This window comes from Lissotriton vulgaris, chromosome 1_1 (genome assembly GCF_964263255.1).
Source record: "Lissotriton vulgaris chromosome 1_1, aLisVul1.2, whole genome shotgun sequence".
NCBI lineage: Eukaryota > Metazoa > Chordata > Amphibia > Caudata > Salamandridae > Lissotriton > Lissotriton vulgaris.
In genome coordinates this window covers 244,380,180-244,404,836 of record NC_141685.1, presented here as the reverse complement: position 1 = coordinate 244,404,836, position 24,657 = coordinate 244,380,180, and the positions used below count along the sequence as shown (strand labels likewise).

Below are 24,657 nucleotides of genomic sequence, written 5' to 3'. Positions count from 1 at the left end.
CCCCTTTAAGAATGTTTCAAAACAATCATTGTATGTAGAGGCATTGGTCTTATGTACCACGGCCTATTCAAATAAAATAGCAATGAAAAAAATTAATCTGTTTTTTAAATGATCCAGTTTTACTTTAATAAATGATATTAAGGACTACTTCTCCTGTTCCACAGTTTCAAGCCTGTACTTTCCGGCACAACTTAGCATGATCCTCTCACTCTTTCATGATGTACTGATATTATGTCATTCTGATTTTACTGAAAAGCTGGGGATATAGCTCAGTGGTAGAGCATTTGACTGCAGATCAAGAGGTCCCTGGTTCATATCCAGGTGTCCCCTCAGACTATTTTGATTCTGTTGTTTGTAGTTGGGACTTTTCATCAATTCCTTTTGGATCATCTTTGACAGAGTCAGTGTTCCCTTGGATATTGCACTTTAATAGCATTACAGAGTTTGCTGCTCAAAACCTGTGAGTAAATGGAGTTTTAACACTCGGCGTGGTATTCCCTTTGGGAAATTTCTGAAAGATCATTGATCTATTTTGGAATTTGGCTCTTCCTTTTACAGCACTTAAGAAAGGGAATGGACTATGAAACAAATTGACAAATTTGTTATACTGTTTGATGCTTTCTTGAATCGCACTAAAGAAATGGCTTAGAATACTGTGCAGCGATGCAGTCAGTCAATTTCTCATTTCACCTGTGTCCTCAGTCTTACATATATTCCACCTTTTCCCTGTGCATTAAAAGTATGTGCTTGTTTGAAGCACTTCATTTTTGTGCAACGTAGGAACTATTTAATTTCTCCTTGAAAGCTCTGCCTACGTGCAAGATGTACAAACCCTCGTTGCAGTTGCAAGAAGGCTGGTCTGAAGAATCAGGCCAGTTGCAAGCACAAAGTGGCTTTTTTTGATGTATTAAATTGAAGGTACTTGAAAGAGGTGTTTGGGTGTTCCTTCCAAATACCGAATTGTAGTGGTATGTAGAAATGTTTTTCCTCCGTAATTTGGCCAAAAAACATTCATACTTCACCACCATCTCGGTGATTGTGGTAACCAATCATCAAATGATAATGTGTCATGTAAAAACCTCTTCCGCTTTAAGAATGTTTCAAAACAATCATTGTATGTAGAGGCATTGGTCTTATTTACCACTGCCTATTCAAATAAAATAGCAATGAAACAAATTAATCTGTTTTTTAAATGAGCCAGTTTTACTTTAATAAATAATATTAAGGACTACTTCTCCTGTTCCACAGTTTCAAGCCTGTACTTTCCGGCACAACTTAGCATGATCCTCTCACTCTTTCATGATGTACTGATATTATGTCATTCTGATTTTACTACAAAGCTGGGGATATAGCTCAGTGGTAGAGCATTTGACTGCAGATCAAGAGGTCCCTGGTACAAATCCGGGTGTCCCCTCAGACTGTTTTGATTCTGTTGTTTGTAGTTGGGACTTTTCATCAATTCCTTTTGTATCATCTTTGACAAAGTCAGTGTTCCCTTGGATATTGCACTTTAATATCATTACAGAGTTTGCTGCTCAAAACCTGTGAGTAAATGCAGTTTTAACACTCGGCTTGGTGTTCCCTTTGGGAACTTTCTGAAAGATCATTGATCTATTTTGGAATTTGGCTATTCCTTTTACAGCACAAGAGAAAGGGAATGGACTATGAAATAAATTGACAAATTTGTTATACTGTTTGGTGCTTTCTTGAATCGCACTAAAGAAATGGCTTAGAATACTGTGCAGCGATGCAGTCAGTTTATTTCTCATTTCACCTGTGTCCTCAGTCTTACATATATTCCACCTTTTCCCTGTGCATCCAAAGTATGTGCTTGTTTGAAGCACTTCATTTTTGTGCAACATAGGAACTATTTAATTTCTCCTTAAATGCTCTGTCTACGTGCAAGATGTACGAACCATTGTTGCAGTTGCAAGAAGGCTGGCCTGAAGAATCAGGCCATTTGCAAGCACAAAGTGGCTTTTTCTGATGTTTTAAATCGAAGGTCCGTGAAAGGGGTGTTTGGGTGTACCTTCCAAATACCGAATTGTAGTGGTATGTAGAAATGTTTTTCCACCGTAATGTGGCCCAAAACAATCATACTTCATCACCATCTGAGTGATTGTGGTAACCAAACATGAAACAATAAGGTATCCCGTAAAAACCTCTTCCCCTTTGAGAATGTTTCAAAACAAACATTTTAAGTGCAGGTATTGGTCCTATGTACCACTGCCTATTCAAATAAAATACCAATCAAACAAATACATATATTTTTTTTAATGATCCATTTTTCCTTTAATAAATAATATTAAGAACTACTTCTACAGTTCCACAGTTTCAAGGTTGTACTTTCCGGCACAACTTAGCATGATCCTCTCACTCTTTCATGATGTACTGATATATTGTCATTCTGATCTTGGCTGACAGCTGGGGATATAGCTCAGTGGTAGAGCATTTGACTGCAGATCAAGAGGTCCCTGGTTCAAATCCGGGTGTCCCCTCATACTATTTTGAATCTGCTGTTTGTAGTTGGGAATTTTCATGAATCCCATTTGGATCATCTTTGACAGAGTCAGTGTTCCCTTGGATGTTACACTTTAATACCATTACAGTGTTGCTGATTAAAACTTGTGAGTAACTGCATTTTTTACACTGGGCTTGGTATTCCCTATGGGAAATTTCTGAAACATCATTGATCTATTTTGGAATTCGGCTCTACCTTTCACAGCTCTAAACAAAGGGAATGGACTATGAAACCAATTGACAAATTTGTTATACTGTTTGGTGCTCTCTTGAATCGCACTAAAGAAATGGCTTAGAATACTGGGCAGCTATGCAATCAATCTATTTCTCATTACACCTGTGTCCTCAGTCTTACATATATTCCATCTCTTCTCTGTCCATACAAAGTATGTGTTTGTTTGAAGCACTTCATTTTTGTGCAACTTAGGAACTATTTAATTTCTCCTTGAAAGCTCTGCCTACGTGCAAGATGTACAAACCCTCGTTGCAGTTGCAAGAAGGCTGGTCTGAAGAATCAGGCCAGTTGCAAGCACAAAGTGGCTTTTTTGGATGTATTAAATCAAAGGTACTTGAAAGGGGTGTTTGGGTGTTACTTCCAAATACCTAATTGTAGTGGTATGTAGAAATGTTTATCCATCGTAATTTGTCCAAAAAACAATCAAACTTCACCACCATCTTGGTGATTGTGGTAACCAATCATCAAATGATAATGTGTCACGTAATAACCTCTTCCCCTTTAAGAATGTTTCAAAACAATCATTGTATGTAGAGGCATTGGTCTTATGTACCACTGCCTATTCAAATAAAATAGCAATGAAACAAAGTAATCCGTTTTTTAAATGATACAGCTTTCCTTTAATAAATAATATTAACTGCTACTTCTCCTGTTCCACAGTTTCAAGCCTGTACTTTCCGGCACAACTTAGCATGATCCTCTCACTCTTTCATGATGTACTGATATTATGTCATTCTGATTTAACTGAAAAGCTGGGGATATAGCTCAGTGGTAGAGCATTTGACTGCAGATCAAGAGGTCCCTGGTTCAAATCCGGGTGTCCCCTCAGACTATTTTGATTCTGTTGTTTGAAGTTGGGACTTTTCATCAATTCCTTTTGGATCATCTTTGACAGAGTCAGTGTTCCCTTGGATATTGCACTTTAATAGCATTACATAGTTTGCTGCTCAAAACCTGTGAGTAAATGGAGTTTTAACACTCGGCTTGGTATTCCCTTTGGGAAATTTCTGAAAGATCATTGATCTATTTTGGAATTTGGCTCTTCCTTTTACAGCACTAAAGAAAGGGAATGGACTATGAAACAAATTGACAAATTTGTTATACTGTTTGGTGCTCTCTTGAATCGCACTAAAGAAATGGCTTAGAATACTGTGCAGCGATGCAGTCAGTCTATTTCTCATTTCACCTGTGTCCTCAGTCTTACATATATTCCAGCTTCTCCCTGTGCATTAAAAGTATGTGCTTGTTTGAAGCACTTCATTTTAGTGCAACGTAGGAACTATTTAATTTCTCCTTGAAAGCTCTGCCTACGTGCAAGATGTACAAACCCTCGTTGCAGTTGCAAGAAGGCTGGTCTGAAGAATCAGGCCAGTTGCAAGCACAAAGTGGCTTTTTTTGATGTATTAAATCAAAGGTACTTGAAAGGGGTGTTTGGGTGTTACTTCCAAATACCGAATTGTAGTGGTATGTAGAAATGTTTTTCCATCGTAATTTGGCCAAAAAACAATCATACTTCACCACCATCATCAAATGATAATGTGTCACGTAAAAACCTCTTCCCCTTTAAGAATGTTTCAAAACAATCATTGTATGTAGAGGCATTGGTCTTATTTTTTTTTTTTTTTTTTTTTTTTAAGACGTTTATTAATGTTCAAAGGTACAGTACACATAGCAAAGGCTACAACCCTGCGGGCCGGCTGCAAATGAACGGTGAATCGTGGGGGTGTGGGCCATCATAAAAAGGGCATGTCATTGCGCCCCTTGTGTCCCCGGTGTGCTAGGACATGGAGAAGATAGTCACATTTTCTTAAGTCAAGAAAGGAAAAGTCCATAAATGACGCCTTATTTTTCATTTTTTTCTAGAACTGAGCCATGAAATCAACAAAACAGTTCGTATCGGTGTGTCCCAATGTTCCTATCGCGGTTTCCCCACTCGAAGTCCGTCCCACTAGCACGGTATTTGTAGGTGTCACCTCTGTACGGTGTGTTGTTTGCCGATGCTGTTACAGTGCAACTGGAGGTCAGAGGTGCGGGTGCGCAAGTGTGCCTGAACTTGGAGTGGGGCAGCCCCTGCGGGCCATAGTGTGTCGTCGGCCGCCGGCCTTGTTAGTGGAGCATGTGGCCTTCAGGTGGAGGAGCCTCGCTGTCGGTGTGGCTATCAGCGTCTACGCCTGTAGTCGCCATCTGTAGTGCCGTCAGCGGCTTCTGCCGACTCCAACACGAGGGGTCAGAGAGGCCACCGTCCGTGAGCAGGGGTCCGATACTACAAACATGTAAACATATATGTGATAGTGGGTGGGGGGGGGGGGTGGAGTGTGCTTGCGGGGGCGATGTCAGCAGCTTTGTGCTTGGGGCGCGCTGCTGGGCAATTGCCGCTGATGGGCGCCTGTGTGGGCGTTGGGTCGTATCCGAGGTTTACGCGCTGGCTGTTTCTTGTCTGTGTCAGGGGGGGGGGGGGTGGGGGGGGGCGCCACTTGCGATGATTCCTGCGATACAGCATTAGCCCCTGTGATCCACCTCCGGCTTCACCCAGTCTACGTGAGCCCTCTGACAGTGCCCTCCCCCTTCAGGGACCCCAGGATGCCATCCCAGAGCTGAGCTATCGGGAATTGCCGCAGGCCCGCTATTTCTTCCCGGTGGAGCGCCGTGCCTTCCGCCCCGGCCCAGTTTGTAAAGGATGCGAACCAGTGTTTCGGGGTGGGCGGTTCCCGCCGTTTCCAGTGTCGCGTAATCAGCCATTTGGCCGTAACGAGGCCCAGATCCCAGAACCGAGCCTGCGTTTTGTTCAGCTTGGTCCTTTTATAGAGGCCGAGAATGCACGCCTCCCACGTGTCCGGCAGGCCCGGGCCCGTGCTGTGGTTCAGGAGTGAGGTCACCTCCCCCCAGTACGTGGTCAGGGTTGGGCAGTGCCAAAGCATGTGCAGGATATCTGCGCCTAACAGGTCACATCTGGGACAAACGGCAGTGTCGATCGCGAAGTATCTGTTTATTCTATCTGGCGTTAGGTATGCCTGGTGCAAGATGTACAGTTGGATGACTCGGAAGCGGGAATTGCGGGGGATGTTCACTGGGCTAGCTAGTACTAGGTTCCATTCCTTGTCCATCCAATCCCTCCCACGGTGCGCCGCCCATTTAGCCCTAATCTGCTGCGTGGGTTTTTGCGTGTGGATGAGAAGCGCCTGCGCCAACCAATGCGTGATGTGCGAGCCTCTGCCCATTACATGTAGATATTGGACCAGGTGGTGCATCGGCGGTTCATCCTGGATGTCACCCCAGTAGTCAGTGTATGCCCGCAGTACCGACGCATGGAGTAGGAACTGCCCGGCCGGGAGTCCCGTGGTGTCAGATAACTCCGCAAATGAGAGCAGGGCTCCGTCAGAATACAGGTCACCCATGGTCTCTACTCCAGCCGTGACCCAGTGGTCCAGATTGCGCTGCGTAACCATCCCGCTCCTCCTGGGGGTGCCCAGCAGGGGGAGGGCGGGAGCATATGGCCTGGTATTTTGCGTCAGCTTCAGGCTGCGGAGAAAACATTTGCGGGCCACGGCCACATGCATAGGCAGGGGACGGGGTCCCTTGGTCAATGGATGAAACAGGGCGCAGGTCTGGGGATGCGTCCACTGGTAGTCCGCAGTGGCCGTATCGTCCAGATGTGCATCGCTGAGCCAGTACGTCACCCATTGGAGCTGTGCGGCCAAGTAATACAGCTCCATGTTGGGGACAGCCAATCCTCCCTCCGCGGTCGGGGAGTACAGTTTAGCCAGCGCCACTCGAGGTCGCCCCGTGTTCCAGATCAAGCCACGAAGCATTGATTCCAGATCGCGGAATATCCGCGTGGGGACATACGTGGGGATATTCGCGAAGTAGTATAGCAGCCTAGGGAGCGCTATCATTTTAGTGAGAGCGATGCGGCTGGGCACGTTTAGCGGAAGGGTTTTCCAGAAGGAGATCTGAGCTCGCAGAGAAGAAATGGCGCGCACCAGGTTGCCCTCCAGTAAGTCCTGTGGGTCTCTATAGATGTGCAGTCCTAGGTATTTAAACGTGGTCGGGTACCAAGCGAGCCTGGCCCCTCCAAGATGCACATCGCATTCCTCCTGATCACGGCTAAACGAGTATGCCCCGGACTTGGCCCAGTTGACCCTGAGGCCCGAGACCTCTGCGAAGGTCTGGAAGACGTCCGATAGCTCGGCAGGCACCGCGGTGAGGTCCCGCACATAAAGCAGCAGGTCGTCTGCGTAGAGTGAGACTATGTGCGTTCCGTCAGCCAATGGGATCCCCCATTCCGCTCCTCTGTCCCGTAGCAGAGCTGCTAGTGGTTCGATGGCTAAGGAGAAGAGGAGGGGGGATAGGGGGCAGCCTTGCCTGGTGCCTCTACGCACCCCGATCTTCTCCGACAGTAGCCTTCCCGTCCTCACTCGGACACTGGGTCTCTGGTAGAGCAGACCGACCATGTCGGCAAATGCATCTCCCACCTCAAATCTGTCCAGCACGGCTCCCAGGTATGGCCATTCTACCGAATCGAAGGCCTTCTCCAGATCCAGGACCAGGCACCCCGACCTAGGCCAATGCGTCAGAGCCGCTTCCTGAATCCGGAAGAGGCGGCGTAGATTACGAGACGTGCTCCGCGCCGGCATGAAGCCATTTTGATCGGCGTGTACCAGAGTAGGTGCCTCCAGGGCCAGGCGGCGGGCCAGGAGTGAGGTGAAAATTTTATAATCAGTATTTAGCATGGCCAACGGCCTATAGGACCCCATGAGTGCGCCATCTCTGCCCGGCTTCAGCAGCGAGACCAAGTTTGCCTCGTTGAGCGAGTCTGGGAGTGCTGATTCTTCCATTGCTGTATTATACAACTTGAGCAACTCCGGAACCAGCGTATCTGAACACGCCTTAAAAAATTCGGCGGGCAGTCCATCCGGGCCAGGTGATTTGCCGTTGGACAGTGCGAAGATGGCCTCGCGTATTTCGTCCGCGGAGAATGGCGCCCCCAGGGCGTCCTGCTGTGAGCCTATAAGGGAGGGCAGCGGGATGTCCGACAGGTATTCTGCTATGTAGGCCGCAGTTACTCTCAGTTGCGACTTGTATAGGGCCCGGTAGTGTCCCACAAACGCTTGGTGTATCCTATTTTGGGTGTACACTAGTTCTCCCTCAGCCGTGCGGATGACGGAGACCGGCTCCGTGCGTTCCTCCTGTCTGACTAACCAGGCCAATAACCTGCCGGGCTTGTCACCGTGCTGGTGCACTCGCGCCGAATGGGCCGCAAAGTTGACGTGCCGCAGCCGTTCCAGTAGCGTTTCGTGCTCCGCCCGGGCCGCCTGCAGCCGGTCACCTGCACCTTCCACCGCCTCCTGCTCCCCGCCGAGCAGGTCCGCCTCCACCCTGCGCAAGTCCTCCTCCAACTTCCACCGTATGCTCCCCTGAGTGCTCAAGCAATGTCCCCGTACCACCACCTTGAATGCGTCCCACTCTACTCTCGGGGAGGATGCTGTATCTGAGTTGTCTTCGAAGTATTGCGCTACTCTGGCCTGCAGGGAATCTCTAAAGGGGGCATCTAGCAGTAATGCAGGTTGCAGTCGCCACGTGGGGATTGGCGGGCGCGGGCGTTCCCAGGCCATGTGCAGTGTGTGGGGGTTGTGGTCGGAGTGTGTCCTACCCAGGTATTGTGAGTCAGTGATATGGGGCAACATATCCGCTGACACCATGTATCTGTCGAGGCGAACATGTAATGCATGCGCTCCCGAGAAGTATGAGTACACCCTAGTGTTCGGATTGTGCGCACGCCATGCATCTTTCAGACCCCACTGCGTCGCCCACTGTGTGAGTGCCCTCGTGGCCCCCTGGGATGTCGCCTCTGGCCTCGGCGGGACCGAACGGTCCAGCACCGGGTCTAGTACCGCGTTATAGTCGCCCCCCAGGATCCATGGGACGCCGTGCCAGGGCGCTAATTTCCCTGAGATACGCGCCAGGAAGGTGCCCTGATCCGTGTTTGGAGCGTAAATGGACGCCAGGACCACTGGTTGCCCGTCTATGCGACCCTTCACCAGGACATACCTCCCCTCCGCATCTATGTGTACGTCCGACATTACGAAGGGGGTTCCCGGCTTTACCCATAGCAGTGCCCCGCGGGCGTACGAGGAGTATTCAGTGGCATACAGTTGTCCCCTCCATCTCCGCCTCAGCGCTGTCACCTCCGCCCCACTCAGGTGTGTTTCCTGCAATAGCGCGACCTGCACGTTCTGCCTCTTCAAGTAGGAGTAGATTTGGTACCTGCGCGCGGGTGTGTGCATACCTCTAATGTTCCACGTGCATATTTTTATGTCAGACATTTCAGCAATACACATTCCCCCCTGACCCTCCCAATAGCAGCGGCATCACCAAAGGCCCCAGCAGTGGCTCTCCCAGCTCGTCCGTTCCCACCCCCCACATTACACTCAGCAAAGTTTGGGAAAACATAAGGACAGGGAAAAAAACAGTAAAGAACAACAACCAACAGCGGGCTAACCCCACTAAAATACCAAAAGGGCAGTGGCAGAACGGGCCACCGTCCATACTCTCAAGAGAGAGGAACATTCTTACTTTGTTCAAGGGGCAGTGTGTGCTAAGCACAAGTTCGACAGGATGGATATATAGTCAGTTTAGGGGAAGCAGGCCGCTTCCCTGAGCCATACAATACAGGACAATAGTGGCCGCCCACTGCGGTCCAGTGCTCCAAATTGCCCATCCTGTGTGCGACCAGGCGCAGATGCGCGCTAAAAGACCACCCCTTCAGCGCCCTCCCAGCTTACCACTAGTGCCATAAGGGCATTACTCACTGTTCCAGGTGTCCACAGTTCGATCAGCTGGCAGGGGGTGGGGTGGGGGGGGGGGGTGGCCCCAGCAGTGGCGGGCGCCGATTGCGCACCATCGTCCAGGCGGCCACTGCCAACCCTTCCCTCGTCATGGCAAGGCCAATGCAGACATCCCCCGTTGGGTCAGTGGATCAGGTCTGAGGTTTGCGGCGTGACGATGGGCAGTTCCATCGAGATCTGTGAGTTCGGGATCCCGTATATGGCCTCGTCGTCGTCGCTAGGTACCGGCTATTGGCCGTCCTCCTGGGTCGTCTCATGGGAGGATGAGTTGCTTATTTGGGAGACCTTCTGCAGTGCATCACGTTGTTCTCGGAGCATCTGGTCCAGTGTGGGGGAGAGTCCCGCCCCCTCCTCCGCGCGTTGGGACTGTTGGGTCCTGTGCCTGCGGCGTCGTCGCGGTGCTCGCGGCCTGGTCCTCGTCTCGCCTCCGCGAGAGTGTTTCGGTGCCGTGTCCGTGCCTCCGTCCAGCCACTCGTCGGCCTCCTCGGGTGTGTTGAAGAAGTAAGTGCTATCTCCCGCCACCACTCTCAGCTTGGCGGGGAATAGTAGGGAGTACTTGAGGCCCGCGGTGCGTAGTCTCTTCTTCACTGCCATGAAGTCGTGCCTCTGGCGCTGCACCTGGATGGTGTAGTCGGGGAAGAACATGATTGACGCGTTGTCTATGCGCACCTCGCCCAATCGCCGTGCCTCTCGCAGCACCGTGTCTCTGTCCCTATAGTTCAGTATTCTGAAGAGCAGCGGCCTCGGGTTGGCGCCGGTGGTATAGGGTCTCGTTGGCACCCGATGTGCGCGCTCCACGACGAAGTGCGGTGACAGCGAGCCTTCGGGCAAAAGTGTCCGCAGCCATTCTTCCACATGTTCGGCCGGGCGGGCCCCTTCCCATTTCTCCGGAACCCCCACAAGTCTAATGTTGTTGCGTCTCGCCCTCCCTTCCGCGTCCTCAGCCCTGTCCTCCAGGAACTCCACTCTGTTCAGGAGGTCCTGCACGTGTCTGTCAGTCTGGGTGACCTTGGGCTCGATCTCCTTCACTGCGCCTTCCAGGGTCTTGGTTCGGTCGGACAATTTCCTATGGTCATCACGCAGGAGGGTCAGGTCCACTGCGACCCCATCAATTTTGGACTCCAGGGAGGTTCTGGTTTGCTGGAGGGACTGCTCCATCCGTTCCACCGCTGCCAGCACGCTGTCAAGCCTCGCAGCCAGTTGCTCGGCGGCCATTTTGTGTACCTGTCTGTCCGTCTTCCCCTTCGGCGGGGCCCCTCCAGTCCCGGTGCGGGTCCGCACTCCCCCGGACATGTGCGGGTGGCGCCTGTCCCGCAGGGTCGGCCCCTGGCGTTACCCCTGTGACGGTGTCCCCTGAAGCGCTGCGCTCCTGGGTTGGGGCCCCGCGAATGCTGGCTGGTCCCTCAGGTTAGGCCGTCGTTGTTGTCCCCTAGGGGGGGGGGTCCTCCAGCGGGTGGCCTTGTGTGGGGGCCTCGGCGCAGGCGGGGGGGTCCTGTCCCCTCCTTCGCCCGTGCTCGTCCCTGGCTGTCTGTGGCCGCGCCTGTTGCCCTCCGGAGCGCTAGCGGATCGCGGCCCAGCCACTCCGCCCCAGTTGTAGTGGGGGCCAGGGGGGCCGGCACTGTGTGTGAGTCCGAGGGGTCCAGGCGTCGCGAACGGGTCTGACCACCGGTTTCGGCCCGGGTCACAGCCTCTCGTGTGCCTCGCTGACCTTTAGGCAGTGATTGTCCCCGTGAGGGGGCCCCGCAGGCGGGCCCGGCGTGAAGCACACCGTCGCTTGTCTCCGTCTCAGGGGGGGGCGGTCAGCCTGTCTCCGGCAGTGGTGTGGCGACCAGGCGAGGGGAGGGGCGGTCTGCCGTACTGCGGGTCTTGGGGCCGCAATGCCCAGGCTGTCGCTCCGCGTGGGCTCCTCTATGCTGTTGGGCGCAGGAGGGACTCACCGGGTGGCTCCGATGGCTGCACAGTGTCTCGGAGAGGGGCCCCCGCTGGTCGGGGCCGCCACGTCACCGGCGCCGCTCCGGGGTCGATCTCCACGCCTCGCCTGCCCCAGATGTGCCCCAGGTGTGTCTTCAGGTAGTCCAAGGAGCCCGCCAGCTCACAGGGCAGCAGTCGCGCGACGGTCGCGATGTGGGGGCTGGGGGCCCACTTCCCGCTTGGTCCGGGCCCTCCGCTGGAGTCCTGCTGCGAGTCAAGGCGATCGCCGGGCCACCGGAGGTTGCTTGCAGTGCGGCAGCAGCCGGCCAGGGGGCCGCGGACAGAGTGGCGTGGCCTACCAGTTGGGGCCTGTGAGCTGGGCCCAAGCCTCGGCCTCCCGTAGGTGTCCCGCCGGCCAGGCGTCAGCGGATCCCGCAGGAGGTCCGCAGGATAGGTCGGGGTCAGCCTCGTCGGAGCCCCGAAACAAAAGTCGGCCAAATTGCCGAGGAGAGCTCCGGGAAGGTCCGCCAGCAGTTTCGGGCAGCTAGTGTTAAATGTGGCGGAGAAACGGCTCAGGGAAGGGGAGCTTAGCACGGAGCTCTACCCTAGTGCGTCCTCCGCCATTGCGTGCTTAGCCACGCCCCGTAGAGGCATTGGTCTTATGTACCACGGCCTATTCAAATAAAATAGCAATTAAAAAATTAATCTGTTTTTTAAATGATCCCGTTTTACTTTAATAAATAATATTAAGGAATACTTCTCCTGTTCCACAGTTTCAAGCCTGTACTTTCCGGCACAACTTAGCATTATCCTCTCACTCTTTCATGATGTACTGATATTATGTCATTCTGATTTAACTGAAAAGCTGGGGATATAGCTCAGTGGTAGAGCATTTGACTGCAGATCAAGAGGTCCCTGGTTCAAATCCGGGTGTCCCCTCAGACTATTTTGATTCTGTTGTTTGTAGTTGGGACTTTTCATCAATTCCTTTTGGATCATCTTTGACAGAGTCAGTGTTCCCTTGGATATTGCACTTTAATAGCATTACATAGTTTGCTGCTCAAAACCTGTGAGTAAATGGAGTTTTAACACTCGGCTTGGTATTCCCTTTGGGAAATTTCTGAAAGATCATTGATCTATTTTGGAATTTGGCTCTTCCTTTTACAGCACTAAAGAAAGGGAATGGACTATGAAACAAATTGACAAATTTGTTATACTGTTTGGTGCTCTCTTGAATCGCACTAAAGAAATGGCTTAGAATACTGTGCAGCGATGCAGTCAGTCTATTTCTTATTTCACCTGTGTCCTCAGTCTTACATATATTCCACCTTTTCCCTGTGCATTAAAAGTATGTGCTTGTTTGAAGCACTTCATTTTTGTGCAACGTAGGAACTATTTAATTTCTCCTTAAATGCTCTGCCTACGTGCAAGATGTACGAACCGTTGTTGCAGTTGCAAGAAGGCTGGCCTGAAGAATCAGGCCATTTGCAAGCACAAAGTGAGTGGCTTTTTCTGATGTTTTAAATCGAAGGTCCGTGAAAGGGGTGTTTGGGTGTACCTTCCAAATACCAAATTGTAGTGGTATGTAGAAATGTTTTTCCACCGTAATGTGGCCCAAAACAATCATACTTCATCACCATCTGAGTGATTATGGTAAACAAACATGAAACAATAAGGTATCCCGTAAAAACCTCTTCCCCTTTGAGAATGTTTCGAAACAAACATTTTAAGTGCAGGCATTAGTCCTATGTACCACTGCCTATTCAAATAAAATACCAATCAAACAAATACATATATTTTTTTTAATGATCCATTTTTCCTTTAATAAATAATATTAAGAACTACTTCTACAGTTCCACAGTTTCAAGGTTGTACTTTCCGGCACAACTTAGCATGATCCTCTCACTCTTTCATGATGTACTGATATATTGTCATTCTGATCTTGGCTGACAGCTGGGGATATAGCTCAGTGGTAGAGCATTTGACTGCAGATCAAGAGGTCCCTGGTTCAAATCCGGGTGTCCCCTCATACTATTTTGAATCTGCTGTTTGTAGTTGGGAATTTTCATGAATCCCATTTGGATCATCTTTGACAGAGTCAGTGGCCCACATGCATCATTGTGTCATTTTGCATTTCTTAATTTGCGAAAAATAAGGAATCGCAAATTAAGAAGTGCAAAATGCTATGCATCATTTTTTTCGGTATTTCTTTGTGATTCGGTAAAAATCGCAATATTTACCGAATCCCAAAGAAATATCGAATTCTTAAGTTAATTTTCGCAATTCAACAAGGACTGCGGGCGGTCGCCAGCTGGATGACGTCTAATTGTCTCCAGCTGAACGCTAGTAAGACCGAGGTCATGGTTTTTGGCAGACAGCCGGATCTGTAGGGGGAGAGTTGGTGGCCTGGGGATCTGGGTCCTGTTCCCATCCCAGTCGCCGAGCTTAAGAACCTCGGGGTCTGGCTGGACCCTGCCCTTACGTTTGTGTGCCATACCAAACGCACGGCAGCATGCTGCTTTGGCATCCTGCGCGGGCTTCGTCCTGTGCTTAAGTTCTTCGATGCCCCCACCAGGCAACTCATGATCCAAGCCACTGTGATCTCCAGGCTGGATTATGCGAGTTCCCTGCTGGTTGGTCTGAATCAGGCAGAGATCGGGCGCTTACAAAGGATTCAGAACGCCGCAGCCAGAGCGGTGGTAGGCCTCCCAAGATTCTGTCCTACCTCTAGTACCCTGCGGTCACTGCACTGGCTTCCGGTGGCCCAGCGGATCCAGTTTAAGGTCCTCTGCGTCGCCTATAAAATTTTGAAGGGGTCCCCAGCAACGATCCTTATGGCCCTCCTTGCGAATTACACCCCAGCGCGACTCCTAAGATCTGCGGACTTAGAACTGGCTGTTGTGCCGCGCTTCAAGCGGAGTAGAGCTGGAGGACGCTCGTTCCGAGTACGCGCGGCGGTCCTGTGGAACTCCCTGCCCCCGGCAATTCGCGCTATGAGAGATTTGCTTTCCTTTCGCCGCGCGGTGAAAACCTTTTTATTCCCTTAGTTGTTTTATATGTGTGTCTTTTGGTTTAGTTGTGTTGTGCAGCTGCCTTGTCGGGCGCCAGGATGCTCCTTAGCTGGAGCATCTGTGCGCCAAATAAAACGCATAACATAACATAACAATTCCCATTGATTCCTATGGGCCAAAAGGCCCATAGGAGTCAATGCAAATTGCGAGTGGCACTTAGAAAATTTCATGGGTGCAGGGGGGGGTCCAAAGGACCCCCCCATGCACCCCTGAAATGTATTTTTCGCATCATGTTGCACACACACATGTCCTAAGGACATGTGTGTCCGTAACACGAATGTTGAAAAAAAAGCATTTTCAACATTTTAAACACTTTTTCCAAATTTACCGAGTGGTTCAACCACTCGGTAAATTTGGCATCCTATTTGCGAATTTTCACTTTTTAAAATAATGATGCATTGCTTTTAAGAAATCGCACATCTGCGACTTCTTAAAAGCACCCGCAATTTTAGAATTCGCAAGCATGTTACGAATTCTAAAATTGCTTCATGCATCCCAAAAAGCACTTTTGCATTCGCAAACGGCCGATTTTAAGGAATCGCACCGTTTGCGAATGAAAAAGTGCTTGATGCATGTGGGCCAGTGTTCCCTTGGATGTTACACTTTAATACCATTACAGTGTTGCTGATTAAAACTTGTGAGTAACTGCATTTTTTACACTGGGCTTGGTATTCCCTATGGGAAATTTCTGAAACATCATTGATCTTTTTTGGAATTCGGCTCTACCTTTCACAGCTCTAAACAAAGGGAATGGACTATGAAACCAATTGACAAATTTGTTATACTGTTTGGTGCTCTCTTGAATCGCACTAAAGAAATGGCTTAGAATACTGGGCAGCTATGCAATCAATCTATTTCTCATTACACCTGTGTCCTCAGTCTTACATATATTCCGTCTCTTCTCTGTCCATCCAAAGTATGTGCTTGTTTGAAGCACTTCATTTTTTGTGCAACTTAGGAACTATTTAATTTCTCCTTGAAAGCTCTGCCTACGTGCAAGATGTACAAACCCTCGTTGCAGTTGCAAGAAGGCTGGTCTGAAGAATCAGGCCAGTTGCAAGCACAAAGTGGCTTTTTTTTGATGTATTAAATCAAAGGTACTTGAAAGGGGTGTTTGGGTGTTACTTCCAAATACCGAATTGTAGTGGTATGTAGAAATGTTTTTCCATCGTAATTTGGCCAAAAAACAATCATACTTCACCACCATCTCGGTGATTGTGGTAACCAATCATCAAATGATAATGTGTCACGTAAAAACCTCTTCCCCTTTAAGAATGTTTCAAAACAATCATTGTATGTAGAGGCATTGGTCTTATGTACCACTGCCTATTGAAATAAAATAGCAATGAAACAAAGTAATCCGTTTTTTAAATGATACAGCTTTCCTTTAATAAATAATATTAACTACTACTTCTCCTGTTCCACAGTTTCAAGCCTGTACTTTCTGGCACAACTTAGCATGATCCTCTCACTCTTTCATGATGTACTGATATTATGTCATTCTGATTTTACTGAAAAGCTGGGGATATAGCTCAGTGGTAGAGCATTTGCCTGCAGATCAAGAGGTCCCTGGTTCAAATCCGGGTGTCCCCTCAGACTATTTTGATTCTGTTGTTTGTAGTTGGGACTTTTCATCAATTCCTTTTGGCTCATCTTTGACAGAGTCAGTGTTCCCTTGGATATTGCACTTTAATAGCATTACATAGTTTGCTGCTCAAAACCTGTGAGTAAATGGAGTTTTAACACTCGGCTTGGTATTCCCGTTGGGAAATTTCTGAAAGATCATTGATCTATTTTGGAATTTGGCTCTTCCTTTTACAGCACTTAAGAAAGGGAATGGACTATGAAACAAATTGACAAATTTGTTATACTGTTTGATGCTTTCTTGAATCGCACTAAAGAAATGGCTTAGAATACTGTGCAGCGATGCAGTCAGTCAATTTCTCATTTCACCTGTGTCCTCAGTCTTACATATATTCCACCTTTTCCCTGTGCATTAAAAGTATGTGCTTGTTTGAAGCACTTCATTTTTGTGCAACGTAGGAACTATTTAATTTCTCCTTGAAAGCTCTGCCTACGTGCAAGATGTACAAACCCTCGTTGCAGTTGCAAGAAGGCTGGTCTGAAGAATCAGGCCAGTTGCAAGCACAAAGTGGCTTTTTTTGATGTATTAAATTGAAGGTACTTGAAAGAGGTGTTTGGGTGTTCCTTCCAAATACCGAATTGTAGTGGTATGTAGAAATGTTTTTCCTCCGTAATTTGGCCAAAAAACATTCATACTTCACCACCATCTCGGTGATTGTGGTAACCAATCATCAAATGATAATGTGTCATGTAAAAACCTCTTCCGCGTTAAGAATGTTTCAAAACAATCATTGTATGTAGAGGCATTGGTCTTATGTACCACAGCCTATTCAAATAAAATAGCAATGAAACAAATTAATCTGTTTTTTAAATGAGCCAGTTTTACTTTAATAAATAATATTAAGGACTACTTCTCCTGTTCCACAGTTTCAAGCCTGTACTTTCCGGCACAACTTAGCATGATCCTCTCACTCTTTCATGATGTACTGATATTATGTCATTCTGATTTTACTAAAAAGCTGGGGATATAGCTCAGTGGTAGAGCATTTGACTGCAGATCAAGAGGTCCCTGGTACAAATCCGGGTGTCCCCTCAGACTATTTTGATTCTGTTGTTTGTAGTTGGGACTTTTCATCAATTCCTTTTGTATGATCTTTGACAAAGTCAGTGTTCCCTTGGATATTGCACTTTAATATCATTACAGAGTTTGCTGCTCAAAACCTGTGAGTAAATGCAGTTTTAACACTCGGCTTGGTGTTCCCTTTGGGAACTTTCTGAAAGATCATTGATCTATTTTGGAATTTGGCTATTCCTTTTACAGCACAAGAGAAAGGGAATGGACTATGAAATAAATTGACAAATTTGTTATACTGTTTGGTGCTTTCTTGAATCGCACTAAAGAAATGGCTTAGAATACTGTGCAGCGATGCAGTCAGTTTATTTCTCATTTCACCTGTGTCCTCAGTCTTACATATATTCCACCTTTTCCCTGTGCATCCAAAGTATGTGCTTGTTTGAAGCACTTCATTTTTGTGCAACATAGGAACTATTTAATTTCTCCTTAAATGCTCTGTCTACGTGCAAGATGTACGAACCATTGTTGCAGTTGCAAGAAGGCTGGCCTGAAGAATCAGGCCATTTGCAAGCACAAAGTGGCTTTTTCTGATGTTTTAAATCGAAGGTCCGTGAAAGGGGTGTTTGGGTGTACCTTCCAAATACCGAATTGTAGTGGTATGTAGAAATGTTTTTCCACCGTAATGTGGCCCAAAACAATCATACTTCATCACCATCTGAGTGATTGTGGTAACCAAACATGAAACAATAAGGTATCCCGTAAAAACCTCTTCCCCTTTGAGAATGTTTCAAAACAAACATTTTAAGTGCAGGTATTGGTCCTATGTACCACTGCCTATTCAAATAAAATACCAATCAAACAAATACATATATTTTTTTTAATGATCCATTTTTCCTTTAATAAATAATATTAAGAACTACTTCTACAGTTCCACAGTTTCAAGGTTGTACTTTCCGGCACAACTTAGCATGATCCTCTCACTCTTTCATGATGTACTGATATATTGTCATTCTGATCTTGGCTGACAGCTGGGGATATAGCTCAGTGGTAGAGCATTTGACTGCAGATCAAGAGGTCCCTGGTTCAAATCCGGGTGTCCCCTCATACTATTTTGAATCTTCTGTTTGTAGTTGGGAATTTTCATGAATCCCATTTGGATCATCTTTGACAGAGTCAGTGTTCCCTTGGATGTTACACTTTAATACCATTACAGTGTTGCTGATTAAAACTTGTGAGTAACTGCATTTTTTACACTGGGCTTGGTATTCCCTATGGGAAATTTCTGAAACATCATTGATCTATTTTGGAATTCGGCTCTACCTTTCACAGCTCTAAACAAAGGGAATGGACTATGAAACCAATTGACAAATTTGTTATACTGTTTGGTGCTCTCTTGAATCGCACTAAAGAAATGGCTTAGAATACTGGGCAGCTATGCAATCAATCTATTTCTCATTACACCTGTGTCCTCAGTCTTACATATATTCCATCTCTTCTCTGTCCATACAAAGTATGTGTTTGTTTGAAGCACTTCATTTTTGTGCAACTTAGGAACTATTTAATTTCTCCTTGAAAGCTCTGCCTACGTGCAAGATGTACAAACCCTCGTTGCAGTTGCAAGAAGGCTGGTCTGAAGAATCAGGCCAGTTGCAAGCACAAAGTGGCTTTTTTGGATGTATTAAATCAAAGGTACTTGAAAGGGGTGTTTGGGTGTTACTTCCAAATACCGAATTGTAGTGGTATGTAGAAATGTTTTTCCATCGTAATTTGTCCAAAAAACAATCATACTTCACCACCATCTTGGTGATTGTGGTAACCAATCATCAAATGATAATGTGTCACGTAATAACCTCTTCCCCTTTAAGAATGTTTCAAAACAATCATTGTATGTAGAGGCATTGGTCTTATGTACCACTGCCTATTCAAATAAAATAGCAATGAAACAAAGTAATCCGTTTTTTAAATGATACAGCTTTCCTTTAATAAATAATATTAACTGCTACTTCTCCTGTTCCACAGTTTCAAGCCTGTACTTTCCGGCACAACTTAGCATGATCCTCTCACTCTTTCATGATGTACTGATATTATGTCATTCTGATTTAACTGAAAAGCTGGGGATATAGCTCAGTGGTAGAGCATTTGACTGCAGATCAAGAGGTCCCTGGTTCAAATCCGGGTGTCCCCTCAGACTATTTTGATTCTGTTGTTTGAAGTTGGGACTTTTCATCAATTCCTTTTGGATCATCTTTGACAGAGTCAGTGTTCCCTTGGATATTGCACTTTAATAGCATTACATAGTTTGCTGCTCAAAACCTGTGAGTAAATGGAGTTTTAACACTCGGCTTGGTATTCCCTTTGGGAAATTTCTGAAAGATCATTGATCTATTTTGGAATTTGGCTCTTCCTTTTACAGCACTAAAGAAAGGGAATGGACTATGAAACAAATTGACAAATTTGTTATACTGTTTGGTGCTCTCTTGAATCGCACTAAAGAAATGGCTTAGAATACTGTGCAGCGATGCAGTCAGTCTATTTCTCATTTCACCTGTGTCCTCAGTCTTACATATATTCCAGCTTCTCCCAGTGCATTAAAAGTATGTGCTTGTTTGAAGCACTTCATTTTAGTGCAACGTAGGAACTATTTAATTTCTCCTTGAAAGCTCTGCCTACGTGCAAGATGTTCAAACCCTCGTTGCAGTTGCAAGAAGGCTGGTCTGAAGAATCAGGCCAGTTGCAAGCACAAAGTGGCTTTTTTTGATGTATTAAATCGAAGGTACTAGAAAGGGGTGTTTGGGTGTTCCTTCCAAATACCGAATTGTAGTGGTATGTAGAAATGTTTTTCCTCCGTAATTTGGCCAAAAAACAATCATACTTCACCACCATCTCGGTGATTGTGGTAACCAATCATCAAATGATAATGTGTCACGTAAAAACCTCTTCCGCTTTAAGAATGTTTCAAAACAGTCATTGTATGTAGAGGCATTGGTCTTATGTACCACTGCCTATTCAAATAAAATAGCAATGAAACATATTAATCTGTTTTTTAAATGAGCCAGTTTTACTTTAATAAATAATATTAAGGAATACTTCTCCTGTTCCACAGTTTCAAGCCTGTACTTTCCGGCACAACTTAGCATGATCCTCTCACTCTTTCATGATGTACTGATATTATGTCATTCTGATTTAACTGAAAAGCTGGGGATATAGCTCAGTGGTAGAGCATTTGACTGCAGATCAAGAGGTCCCTGGTTCAAATCCGGGTGTCCCCTCAGACTATTTTGATTCTGTTGTTTGTAGTTGGGACTTTTCATCAATTCCTTTTGGATCATCTTTGACAGAGTCAGTGTTCCCTTGGATATTGCACTTTAATAGCATTACATAGTTTGCTGCTCAAAACCTGTGAGTAAATGGAGTTTTAACACTCGGCTTGGTATTCCCTTTGGGAAATTTCTGAAAGATCATTGATCTATTTTGGAATTTGGCTCTTCCTTTTACAGCACTAAAGAAAGGGAATGGACTATGAAACAAATTGACAAATTTGTTATACTGTTTGGTGCTCTCTTGAATCGCACTAAAGAAATGGCTTAGAATACTGTGCAGCGATGCAGTCAGTCTATTTCTTATTTCACCTGTGTCCTCAGTCTTACATATATTCCACCTTTTCCCTGTGCATTAAAAGTATGTGCTTGTTTGAAGCACTTCATTTTTGTGCAACGTAGGAACTATTTAATTTCTCCTTAAATGCTCTGCCTACGTGCAAGATGTACGAACCGTTGTTGCAGTTGCAAGAAGGCTGGCCTGAAGAATCAGGCCATTTGCAAGCACAAAGTGAGTGGCTTTTTCTGATGTTTTAAATCGAAGGTCCGTGAAAGGGGTGTTTGGGTGTACCTTCCAAATACCAAATTGTAGTGGTATGTAGAAATGTTTTTCCACCGTAATGTGGCCCAAAACAATCATACTTCATCACCATCTGAGTGATTATGGTAAACAAACATGAAACAATAAGGTATCCCATAAAAACCTCTTCCCCTTTGAGAATGTTTCGAAACAAACATTTTAAGTGCAGGCATTAGTCCTATGTACCACTGCCTATTCAAATAAAATACCAATCAAACAAATACATATATTTTTTTTAATGATCCATTTTTCCTTTAATAAATAATATTAAGAACTACTTCTACAGTTCCACAGTTTCAAGGTTGTACTTTCCGGCACAACTTAGCATGATCCTCTCACTCTTTCATGATGTACTGATATATTGTCATTCTGATCTTGGCTGACAGCTGGGGATATAGCTCAGTGGTAGAGCATTTGACTGCAGATCAAGAGGTCCCTGGTTCAAATCCGGGTGTCCCCTCATACTATTTTGAATCTGCTGTTTGTAGTTGGGAATTTTCATGAATCCCATTTGGATCATCTTTGACAGAGTCAGTGGCCCACATGCATCATTGTGTCATTTTGCATTTCTTAATTTGCGAAAAATAAGGAATCGCAAATTAAGAAGTGCAAAATGCTATGCATCATTTTTTTCGGTATTTCTTTGTGATTCGGTAAAAATCGCAATTTTTACCGAATCCCAAAGAAATATCGAATTCTTAAGTTAATTTTCGCAATTCAACAAGGACTGCGGGCGGTCGCCAGCTGAATGACGTCTAATTGTCTCCAGCTGAACGCTAGTAAGACCGAGGTCATGGTTTTTGGCAGACAGCCGGATCTGTAGGGGGAGAGTTGGTGGCCTGGGGATCTGGGTCCTGTTCCCATCCCAGTCGCCGAGCTTAAGAACCTCGGGGTCTGGCTGGACCCTGCCCTTACGTTTGTGTGCCATACCAAACGCACGGCAGCATGCTGCTTTGGCATCCTGCGCGGGCTTCGTCCTGTGCTTAAGTTCTTCGATGCCCCCACCAGGCAACTCATGATCCAAGCCACTGTGATCTCCAGGCTGGATTATGCGAGTTCCCTGCTGGTTGGTCTGAATCAGGCAGAGATCGGGCGCTTACAAAGGATTCAGAACGCCGCAGCCAGAGCGGTGGTAGGCCTCCCAAGATTCTGTCCTACCTCTAGTACCCTGCGGTCACTGCACTGGCTTCCGGTGGCCCAGCGGATCCAGTTTAAGGTCCTCTGCGTCGCCTATAAAATTTTGAAGGGGTCCCCAGCAACGATCCTTATGGCCCTCCTTGCGAATTACACCCCAGCGCGACTCCTAAGATCTGCGGACTTAGAACTGGCTGTTGTGCCGCGCTTCAAGCGGAGTAGAGCTGGAGGACGCTCGTTCCGAGTACGCGCGGCGGTCCTGTGGAACTCCCTGCCCCCGGCAATTCGCGCTATGAGAGATTTGCTTTCCTTTCGCCGCACGGTGAAAACCTTTTTATTCCCTTAGTTGTTTTATATGTGTGTCTTTTGGTTTAGTTGTGTTGTGCAGCTGCCTTGTCGGGCGCCAGGATGCTCCTTAGCTGGAGCATCTGTGCGCCAAATAAAACGCATAACATAACATAACAATTCCCATTGATTCCTATGGGCCAAAAGGTCCATAGGAGTCAATGCAAATTGCGAGTGGCACTTAGAAAATTTCATGGGTGCAGGGGGGGGTCCAAAGGACCCCCCCATGCACCCCTGAAATGTATTTTTCGCATCATGTTGCACACACACATGTCCTAAGGACATGTGTGTCCGTAACACGAATGTTGAAAAAAAAGCATTTTCAACATTTTAAACACTTTTTCCAAATTTACCGAGTGGTTCAACCACTCGGTAAATTTGGCACCCTATTTGCGAATTTTCACTTTTTAAAATAATGATGCATTGCTTTTAAGAAATCGCACATCTGCGACTTCTTAAAAGCACCCGCAATTTTAGAATTCGCAAACATGTTACGAATTCTAAAATTGCTTCATGCATCCCAAAAAGCACTTTTGCATTCGCAAACGGCCGATTTTAAGGAATCGCACCGTTTGCGAATGAAAAAGTGCTTGATGCATGTGGGCCAGTGTTCCCTTGGATGTTACACTTTAATACCATTACAGTGTTGCTGATTAAAACTTGTGAGTAACTGCATTTTTTACACTGGGCTTGGTATTCCCTATGGGAAATTTCTGAAACATCATTGATCTATTTTGGAATTCGGCTCTACCTTTCACAGCTCTAAACAAAGGGAATGGACTATGAAACCAATTGACAAAATTGTTATACTGTTTGGTGCTCTCTTGAATCGCACTAAAGAAATGGCTTAGAATACTGGGCAGCTATGCAATCAATCTATTTCTCATTACACCTGTGTCCTCAGTCTTACATATATTCCATCTCTTCTCTGTCCATACAAAGTATGTGTTTGTTTGAAGCACTTCATTTTTGTGCAACTTAGGAACTATTTAATTTCTCCTTGAAAGCTCTGCCTACGTGCAAGATGTACAAACCCTCGTTGCAGTTGCAAGAAGGCTGGTCTGAAGAATCAGGCCAGTTGCAAGCACAAAGTGGCTTTTTTTTGATGTATTAAATCAAAGGTACTTGAAAGGGGTGTTTGGGTGTGACTTCCAAATACCGAATTGTAGTGGTATGTAGAAATGTTTTTCCATCGTAATTTGGCCAAAAAACAATCATACTTCACCACCATCTCGGTGATTGTGGTAACCAATCATCAAATGATAATGTGTCACGTAAAAACCTCTTCCCCTTTAAGAATGTTTCAAAACAATCATTGTATGTAGAGGCATTGGTCTTATGTACCACTGCCTATTCAAATAAAATAGCAATGAAACAAAGTAATCCGTTTTTTAAATGATACAGCTTTCCTTTAATAAATAATATTAACTACTACTTCTCCTGTTCCACAGTTTCAAGCCTGTACTTTCTGGCACAACTTAGCATGATCCTCTCACTCTTTCATGATGTACTGATATTATGTCATTCTGATTTTACTGAAAAGCTGGGGATATAGCTCAGTGGTAGAGCATTTGCCTGCAGATCAAGTGGTCCCTGGTTCAAATCCGGGTGTCCCCTCAGACTATTTTGATTCTGTTGTTTGTAGTTGGGACTTTTCATCAATTCCTTTTGGATCATCTTTGACAGAGTCAGTGTTCCCTTGGATATTGCACTTTAATAGCATTACATAGTTTGCTGCTCAAAACCTGTGAGTAAATGGAGTTTTAACACTCGGCTTGGTATTCCCGTTGGGAAATTTCTGAAAGATCATTGATCTATTTTGGAATTTGGCTCTTCCTTTTACAGCACTAAAGAAAGGGAATGGACTATGAAACAAATTGACAAATTTGTTATACTGTTTGGTGCTCTCTTGAATCGCACTAAAGAAATGGCTTAGAATACTGTGCAGCGATGCAGTCAGTCTATTTCTCATTTCACCTGTGTCCTCAGTCTTACATATATTCCAGCTTCTCCCTGTGCATTAAAAGTATGTGCTTGTTT

At 46.2% G+C, this 24,657-nt stretch overlaps 13 non-coding genes across 13 annotated transcripts; all 13 read left to right on the top strand.

Annotated features, from left to right (window-relative positions):
• Positions 1 to 258: 258 nt before the first annotated feature.
• On the top strand, positions 259 to 330 carry TRNAC-GCA (transfer RNA cysteine (anticodon GCA)). The gene has a single exon. It is a non-coding gene; the product is annotated as a tRNA-Cys (tRNA).
• Positions 331 to 1,342: 1,012 nt separating this feature from the next.
• On the top strand, positions 1,343 to 1,414 carry TRNAC-GCA (transfer RNA cysteine (anticodon GCA)). The gene has a single exon. It is a non-coding gene; the product is annotated as a tRNA-Cys (tRNA).
• Positions 1,415 to 2,426: 1,012 nt separating this feature from the next.
• On the top strand, positions 2,427 to 2,498 carry TRNAC-GCA (transfer RNA cysteine (anticodon GCA)). Its single transcript has one exon. It is a non-coding gene; the product is annotated as a tRNA-Cys (tRNA).
• Positions 2,499 to 3,509: 1,011 nt separating this feature from the next.
• TRNAC-GCA (transfer RNA cysteine (anticodon GCA)) lies at positions 3,510 to 3,581 on the top strand. The gene has a single exon. It is a non-coding gene; the product is annotated as a tRNA-Cys (tRNA).
• Positions 3,582 to 12,378: 8,797 nt separating this feature from the next.
• On the top strand, positions 12,379 to 12,450 carry TRNAC-GCA (transfer RNA cysteine (anticodon GCA)). Its single transcript has one exon. It is a non-coding gene; the product is annotated as a tRNA-Cys (tRNA).
• A 1,016-nt stretch (positions 12,451 to 13,466) lies between these two features.
• On the top strand, positions 13,467 to 13,538 carry TRNAC-GCA (transfer RNA cysteine (anticodon GCA)). Its single transcript has one exon. It is a non-coding gene; the product is annotated as a tRNA-Cys (tRNA).
• A 2,565-nt stretch (positions 13,539 to 16,103) lies between these two features.
• TRNAC-GCA (transfer RNA cysteine (anticodon GCA)) lies at positions 16,104 to 16,175 on the top strand. Its single transcript has one exon. It is a non-coding gene; the product is annotated as a tRNA-Cys (tRNA).
• A 1,012-nt stretch (positions 16,176 to 17,187) lies between these two features.
• On the top strand, positions 17,188 to 17,259 carry TRNAC-GCA (transfer RNA cysteine (anticodon GCA)). Its single transcript has one exon. It is a non-coding gene; the product is annotated as a tRNA-Cys (tRNA).
• A 1,012-nt stretch (positions 17,260 to 18,271) lies between these two features.
• On the top strand, positions 18,272 to 18,343 carry TRNAC-GCA (transfer RNA cysteine (anticodon GCA)). Its single transcript has one exon. It is a non-coding gene; the product is annotated as a tRNA-Cys (tRNA).
• A 1,011-nt stretch (positions 18,344 to 19,354) lies between these two features.
• TRNAC-GCA (transfer RNA cysteine (anticodon GCA)) lies at positions 19,355 to 19,426 on the top strand. The gene has a single exon. It is a non-coding gene; the product is annotated as a tRNA-Cys (tRNA).
• Positions 19,427 to 20,438: 1,012 nt separating this feature from the next.
• TRNAC-GCA (transfer RNA cysteine (anticodon GCA)) lies at positions 20,439 to 20,510 on the top strand. The gene has a single exon. It is a non-coding gene; the product is annotated as a tRNA-Cys (tRNA).
• Positions 20,511 to 21,526: 1,016 nt separating this feature from the next.
• On the top strand, positions 21,527 to 21,598 carry TRNAC-GCA (transfer RNA cysteine (anticodon GCA)). Its single transcript has one exon. It is a non-coding gene; the product is annotated as a tRNA-Cys (tRNA).
• Positions 21,599 to 24,162: 2,564 nt separating this feature from the next.
• Positions 24,163 to 24,234, top strand: TRNAC-GCA (transfer RNA cysteine (anticodon GCA)). The gene has a single exon. It is a non-coding gene; the product is annotated as a tRNA-Cys (tRNA).
• The last annotated feature ends 423 nt before the right edge of the window (positions 24,235 to 24,657 follow it).